We start from the raw sequence: 8,612 nt of genomic DNA on the forward strand, positions 1-8,612 counted from the left end.
ACTTATCTGATACGATATCCGATACCAACACTTTAATCCTTGCTATCAACTTCTCTTAAGACCGATTTTGAGGTGATATTATCGGGTCTTAGGTATTGACTTCCCTAAGACCTTTGTCTCTTTGCCTCTATTCTCAATCTCGAAGAAGTCAAGAACAATGATTCTCTGAGGTCTCAAAACTTTCAAACAACCCAAAAAAACAAACTCAAGTTACAAATGTGGTGAAAGGCTTACCTTTCGTATGTTGCCTTGTTATTGAGATTCCTACAACTGAACTGAATGAAGCGATAGCTTGAATGAGCTTGGAAAAGCTTTTAGATAGTTGGAAGTTTGGATATGTTGTGCCAGTTTTAGATCTGAAATGTGGTGAGTGGATTTGGAATTTTAGGTTCAAATGTTTTGAAGGGAAGGGAGATCCATCATATGGATGGCCGAACCATGCAAAGTGGTTGGGCAAATTTTCAAAAATTTCTTTCTCCCTTCTAGGAATCATATTCACTGATTTAGAAAAATTGCATTTTTTAAGGTTCGTTCTTGAAACAAATCAGACCAAATCTGAAACGAAGATTAAGGGAAAGATATACCTAATACGGAATCAACAGTAGTTCCCAACGTAGGTGTTCACGCCCAAAGAGTTCACCAAATCCTTCCTCCATTGTACATGACACAGTTTAGGGTGAGGTAGGATCAGCAAAGAGATTCTTCAGCAAGAACCCCCATTCTTCAGCAAGAATCAAGCAGGGATGTGAGCACAGTTTCAAAATTGACTCTTCCAATAAGAATCAATATCAAGATCCAATCTTGATCACTCCAAGAATTGGAGATCGAACAAGGTAGAGCGGCAAAAGTAGAGGGAGAGAGAACTAATGCAGAAAACTATGAAACTATATAACCTTTTTCCAGTTTGCCCTCCTCCTTTTATATAATCTTTAAAGAGTTAACCTCCTAATCTAAATATGAGTTTCTTGATCTAAATTTTTATTTGGATCTAGACTCTTTAAGTGATAAGGCTTATCCCTTGTCTTATTTGTATATCAGGATCAACTTCTCCTAATCCAAATCTCTATTTGGATTTGGACTCTTTAAGTGGATAATTAAGCCCAGTTTGAATTGGGCTTTAGGCCCATTAAGCTTTCAGGCTCATTTCCCTTTAAGTGATGGCTAGCCTCTGTTACAAGGTCTAGCCGAATTCACTGCTGAATACAGTAAGCCCCCCTAAGTCCATCAGTTCGGCTCTTAATGGGCCCAACATTTACACTAAATGGTCATTGGGTCTAGCCATCTTATGAAGGCCCAAGGACTGTAGCTAGATGTGAGATTAGCCCATCAAGTAAAAGCCCTAAATGGTCTTACACTTAACCTCTCAGCCCATAATGATCACACACTGCCCGACAAGAGAGGACTTCTCTATTGGCTGCAAGGTACAATGCTGCACTCTTTACTCAAGATGGATCTCAGGAATTAAAACCTTTGCAAACCTTTTTCATAAAACATAATATATGTATATCTATATATAAATATATTTTGCAAAACAAATTTCAAACATGTTTGAAATCCACTATCGGCAGTTTAGGTTTCCATCAGAGAGAGTATTGTCCCCAATCATTCACTTTGTCCGACAAAGGGGTTGATTATGTCACTGTGATCACCCATTCAAGTGAATTCTCAGACTGCCCTAACATACCCAGGTTTTAACTCCCTCTAAGGATCTCACTGATTGGCATATCATAGACAGTCAAATCCAACACCTAGTGTAGTACCATAATTGAGTCTAGTTGTAGGTGTAACTTTCCAGTTTTTCCTATCTGTCTCCAAGGTCTGAGGTATAACTGGAAAATGGTCTGATTCAAGGTTTCAAACAAACCCACACTACATGTGCTTCGGGTCTCACCTTGGCAACAAAGACAAGTCACCCCAATCGACTTGGCAGTACATTAGTGTCAGCCTTGGCAGGATAAACCTCCCTAGGTCTATCCAATAGCTGTGAAAATTCTAAACTAACACGATTCTCATAAGTTTCCAATTTAAGGGTCTTACACAGAAAAACACCAGATATAGCATGAATAAGTTATGTATTGTTAATCGTTTACAATAAATGTTAGAAGTACATCAATCTAATTAGAGCTAAGGGCATACACTATCTAACAAGTTTGGGGGTTTTCTTATGAATGAGGCATCTATAGGAGTTGGGAATGCCTCTTTAGCTCTTTCTTTTTGTCTTTCCTTTCTCTAGATCCCCTCCTTTTCTTGAGCTTGAGTTGGATCAACATTTATAGAAAAGGGAAGGGGGAGAGTTTTGAAATTCGTCCAATCAAAGGACCTGGGCTTGAAGACAATTTTTTCACAAAATTAGGTAAAGATTTTAAAAAAATGGTGTTTGGTCAAGCCTTCTTGTTTGGTGAAATGTTTTCTTCAATTTGGGGGTGGTTTTCATAGGTTTTATGCGTCCAATAGGAGATTGGGGTGTGGTGGACATTGCAATCCCGTATTTGGGCCTGACACTGGCAAAAAATGTAAATTTAATGAACTTCGAAAAGTGGTTTTGTCTCTTCTTAGTTTTAAATGGGGGTATCTTTGGGATTTTTGGGCTTTTTGGGTCTATTAAACTCAATTTCACTGGTCCAACTATTTGAATAGGTTAAGAATGGGTCTGACATCAACCATCACACTTTTGAGGTTTCATATTAGGACATATGAGGTGGTGATTCAATCTTGTGCGTCAAAATGGCACTTTCCTTGTTTAATGATCAAATGGCAAATTAGGTCATGAAATTTGACATGCTAGGGTTTTTTTGGGTCTCTGAACATAGTGGTGGGGTTCGATTGGCCAAAAAGGGTCAGGATGATGGAGACCTATGGTTAACAAGTTTGGATCAAGAAGATTAGTTGAAATAGAATCTTTATTTAATGAAAGGTCAAATGGGGGGAACTTTGGGATGAAATTTGGCATTCTAGGGTTTTTTGGGTTTTTGTACACAATGGTGAGGTCTGACCAATCATATGAAATTGGGATGGTGGATGATAAGCTCTACTCGATGAGATTTTTTGAAATATGATATAGGCTTGATGGCAAGTCAAATGGGGGGATTTTGTGATGAAGTTTGGTGGGTATGCATGGATTAAGGTGATGAGTCAAGTGGATAGTTATGATATGAGAAAGAAATGGTTAATCTAGGCTTTCTAATTCTAGTTGTGCCATCAGAATGAAATCTTGGCACTTTTGATATTGGTCATTGTAGACTTGCAATAGTATTGGATCCTAGTGATCTTGAGGCGATGGGTGTGTTGGATTAGGGCCATTAGAAAAGAAGTTGGTGTAACGAATGGTGGATGTGTGAATAATTTATAGTTTCCTAAGTTTGTAGGCTATATTTAATTGGATGTCGATATTGGTCTTGAGATTTTCATTTATCCTATGGATTGTGTCAAAAGAGAGATTTTTGACTTTGTAAAGTCTCAATTTGATTTGGTTGTGATTCCAAGTTTTTTGGTCAGAAAGGAGGGTATAAAAGAGGTAGGGTGAAGGGGTCAAGCAAAAATTGGGTGCTGACAAGGTGTATGGGGTTGAAACACTAAATACACCCCATTTGGAGTATTGGGGTGTGTCAATATTTTTTATCTTAACTTGGTTTTTCTTTTCCACAAGAGATCTGTTCCAATTGCTTACAAAAAAGAAGCCTATTATAATTCATCTCCCCTCTCTTCTCTCCATTTCTTCACTAACCTCTTGTGCCACCATAGTATTTTGCTATTTTGTTCCTTGTTTCTAAACCCATTCTAATTGCTTTCCAAAAGTGAAACCTATTTTAATTCCTCACCCCTCCCCTCCATTCTTTGATGCAAACCTATTGTGATGTTAGGATTTAAAACTACTAAAACGTTAGCCAAAAATGCATATAAGCCATTAAAACGTCAGACCAAGAAGGAGCAATCTCTACCATGAAAAAAACATAGCAAAAAAGTTGATCCCACTTGTGAGCCCAACTAGACCCAACTAGAAAAACAAGGTCAAAGTCTAATATCTAGCAACTCAAAATATGAGAATGACCCAACCTAGAAATTTTGGGGTTGGGTCAAGGTTTGGTCACATGTCAACCCACTAACCCGACTGTCGAGTTTTATTGGGACTATTTATGTATTGTTAAAATTTTCACTCTTTAATATTTATTGTTTACTATTTATTCTTTGAATTTTTAAATTTCTTTTAAATTTGGATTTTTAAGATTAATTCCTTTAATTTTGGCATTACCCTAACCGGAAAATGTTTATGAGTAAGGTTTAACATTTGTTGACCCAAACCAAAATTTAACCTGACCTTAAATTAGCCAGAAAGTGTTTTAACCCAACCCGATTCACTACAAGAAAATTGACTTTTAGCAGCAGTCGACAAACTGCCACTAAAACAATTGTTGCTAAAAGTTATAGCAGCAGTTTTCCTAACTGTCGGTAAAGCTTCAAAACTGCCGCGACTGCCGCTAAAGACATGCACTGACTGCCGCTAAAACTATTATATATATATATATATATATATATATATATATATTCACACCTGCCCAAATAACCTGAAATTCATTCAAAATAACCTGTAATTATTTTTAAATACTAAATAAGGTTTTAATTTGTTTCAAATAACCTATTTTATATTTAATCATCCAAATTGAAATGAAATACAAAAAACAAAAAACAAAAACACAAATTCCATTAATTCATTCATTCATTCTCAAAAATACACATTTCGTCCATTTATTCTTAAAAATATCAAACTCCATTCAAAAGATTTCTTTACAAAAACTTCTTCGTCTTCTCCCAAAATCCGATCTGCCCACCTTCCCCAAGCTGTTTGTTGAAGTGTTGTAAGAGACGCTATTTGGGACCATATCAACCTCTTACATGGCTGCAGACTTGTGCAACATTTCATCTAGCTGACCTGCTTGTCCCAACATTGCTAAAATTGTATTAGAAGTTATCACATCTGGCTTATATTTTAGGCTCTTCATTTGATCAAATATCAAGAGCGCTTTGTCAATATGCTTGTATTCAGTGAAGCCATAAATGATCCTAGAATATCGACTTGGAAAATAAAATAAATATTAAATATGATGAGTTATTCCTTTACATGTATAGAACAACCATGTTAGTTTCAAAATATGCACCTCCAATGCTTGTAAACAAGTAAATTCCTTCAAAAGTTTTAGTAAACCATTAAAAGAATTCTGCTCTATTGAACTCATTAAACCAAGTTGAATCCAGTAATTGTATATACTATCATCCATGTTTTATATTAAAACTCTTCTATAAACTAGGTCTTAGCTTTTCAAACACTCAATTTGTGGAAATGAATCCATCTAGATCTGATTTACTCTATCCTTCCCACTTTGCTGTGTGACACCAGATTCTCTGGCTGTATATATAGTATTCAATGTTTTGTTATACTATATATTTTGGTTTTCTTAGACAACTTTTAGATATGTTTGTGGAGTTCGGCTATAAGGTATAGGCCTATTGCCATATTGATGTAGACCTTTTGATTTGAACTTGGACTGAAAGTGCAAGACAAAAGCCTAATAGTGGTGTGTGTGTGTGTGTGTTTTGATCCTATTAGATTGAAATGATTCAGACTTACTAATTGAATCATATGAAAATGGTAACTCAATCTTCTAATTGCAATATCCCAAGTCTCTGTTTCAACTAGCCAATGACCTTTCCAACTGAACCAGTCTACTAGGCAGCTTATTTATTTCCACTCACTCATAAAGTCACCTGATCATCTATCTTCGTTGTTACCATGTTGTAGTCTATAAATAGTCTCCTATCTTCTTTGAGGAATCCTTCTATTCCCTTTAAAACATACCAAAAGCTTAACTCAATCCAATGGTTGGACTGAGAAATTAGGCTCACAAATTCTACTCAGAATTTGGAGTATTCTTTTTAATGACATTCTTTATGGAAAACTGTGTTGGCAATGATATAAGATGACAAACCATCTGATGGATGTTAAGGATTGACAACAGTGTTCCTTCACATAGATAAGATAGAATATAATATATGATCTAATAACATGTAGGAAACCCTCAGTAACCACTACTATCAACAAACTACCTTTTCCAAGGAAAAAGAAGAGAAAAAGGAAAAAAAAATAATGTGTATCAATGCACAATGCCTTTGTAAAATCTGTTAGATTGATCCAAAAACTTCATGGTGGTAATAGCACTAAAACCATTTTTCTAATAAGTAATGTTTTTTATTCCATGATAGACCATAAATTCCAACATACTGCATACTGCTTTAAGAAGTTTTTTTTTTTCTTGATTCTTGAAAAAAAAATTCATCATACTGCAGCAGGGTGATGAACAAAATGGTGCAAACAAACTTGTTAAGGCCAATGTAAGCCAAGAACTCGAAAAGAGAAAAGAATATCAAGTATCCACTCTCCCTTAACAAACAGGGAGAGAACTCTCTATTTCCTAAGATCATGGACACGGATAGAGATATTGGTATTTCACTTAATATGGTACTATCATGTTTCTATATCTAGATTTTGAAGCTAATTGTCATTTCTTAATACTTATGTCTTTCCAAGTTAATTAAATTTTAGTAGATACAGATGTTCTTCAGTATGATTTGTTGGGCCATATCATTTTATATCATTTTTGAGGAATTTCTTTCCAACCCTCTTCTCTTTATCTTATAACAAGAATCAACCTGTATCTAATTCATCTCAACTTTTGCTCATGGGACTGCTGGTTAGCTGGATGAAGAAAAATAACCAAGCATTGTGGCAGTATAGACATGCTATGAGGAAAATCTGACTTTTTGCAAGGGAACTAGATGCAACATTTTATTAAGTTCAAAGATTGGCAAATGGTTTAGTCAAGAATTGGCTAAACAAGGGATATAACCAGTGATCTTTTTTTTTTTTTTTTTGAGCTGAAATTTAACATGTATAGTAAGAAAAAAGCATCCAGTGAATGGGAAAATATCTATCACACATTGGATAATCCTAAAAGCAGTCCATACATCTGCAAGGGAAATATTAACTCCAAGAAATAAATAGATAAATAAATTTGGAGGACCAATCAGAGCCATTGTTAACTATTATAGCATCAACCAGGATCACACAAATGCAATATATCATGAGAAATTACACCAATAATGTTCCATTTGTGTGCATACAGGCATATGTAAATGCATATATATGTGTATATATATATATATATATATATATATATATACGTAAGGATTTGCATGATATGAAATTACCAAGCATGTTCCTGAGAATGTCCAACTCCTCATAGGGTTCACCCCCACAGACAGAAATGGCCAAGCGTGTTCCTGAGAAATAAGGGTTTAAAATGAAACAATCAATGATAGGAATTGCAGAATTAAAATGTGACTAATTCAATTAACAAGGTTCTGAAAAAATCCAAATTGGCACCTTCTAGCAAAAGCTTGTAAGTCCCAGATGATAGTTCCTTGAGAGTTATTAGGACCATGGCATTAGGCAATGGCTTTGTTAGTTGCTCTAAAAGAGGGGTTAAAACCCCCATACTCACATCTATCAGCCTTTTCAAAGCTAGCCACTGATCATTAAGCAAAAGAGAATTTCAAGTCACCCTTCTATCTTAGATGAACTTAAAACATATTTCTTGCAGCATGAATGATGAAACAAATTAAGAATATGCTATTGAACCCCTTTTACTAATTAATAAGAGAATTTGAATAACATATAAGATCATTTTAGTTATAAACATCATGAATAATTTGCTATTTTATTATCATTTTTATTAATATTATATTATCAAAAATCAAGTTTTGATTTGTTATTCATATAATATGCATGTACCATTATTGTAACCAGGTCCATCGGGTCATACCTGATTTTCCTGATTATTAATTGGGATGGTTCTGGGTCTATGATATCTTCCTGATTAATAACTGATTTGGGACTTGTCCCAGTCTCGATTCGGACCTGACTCATTGACAATCCTAGGCTTTCAACATATCACACCAAGAACAGGGCTCTTCTATTCAGATTTCTGTTTTCCTAATTCTTTCCGACCAAGTTTTCGTTGCTAAAATTAGTGTAGAACAATTATGTTCAACATTAGTTCCTCGTGATAGATTCATGTGCCCCGTTTTCATCTCCAAATGAGTAGGAAGACGAAGAAAAGAAAAGAAAATTGGGAAAACAGAGCCATCATGATTGTTCTCTGTTCATTTCCATCCCTATGTTTACTCTTAGGTTGTACTTCATAAAGAGATGGTTCAAATCAGCTAATTCATAAAGAGATGGTTTCAATTCCGATTTCTGTACTTCAAATTCAGATTGTTCTCTGTTCGTTTCCATCCTTGTGTACTCTCAGGCCGTGTTTGGTTTGATAGAACATGAGAGAGGAATAGAAACTTGAGGGAAAGTTCTTAAGGAATTTCACAAAATTTGTTAAGAATTTCCTCTTAACTTTTTGTTTCTCTCTTATTTTGTATCAAACCAAACATAGCCTTAAGTTTTTCTTTTTTTCTTTTTTTTTTTTACTCAAAAAGTGCTGTATATGCACCCAACAAAGAGGAGATGATGATTCTCGTGGGGTAGAAATTAAAGTTTTATACCTTGG

The sequence above is a fragment of the Nelumbo lutea genome, chromosome 1 (assembly GCF_056320005.1).
Source record: "Nelumbo lutea isolate HS-2025 chromosome 1, American lotus-T2T, whole genome shotgun sequence".
NCBI lineage: Eukaryota > Viridiplantae > Streptophyta > Magnoliopsida > Proteales > Nelumbonaceae > Nelumbo > Nelumbo lutea.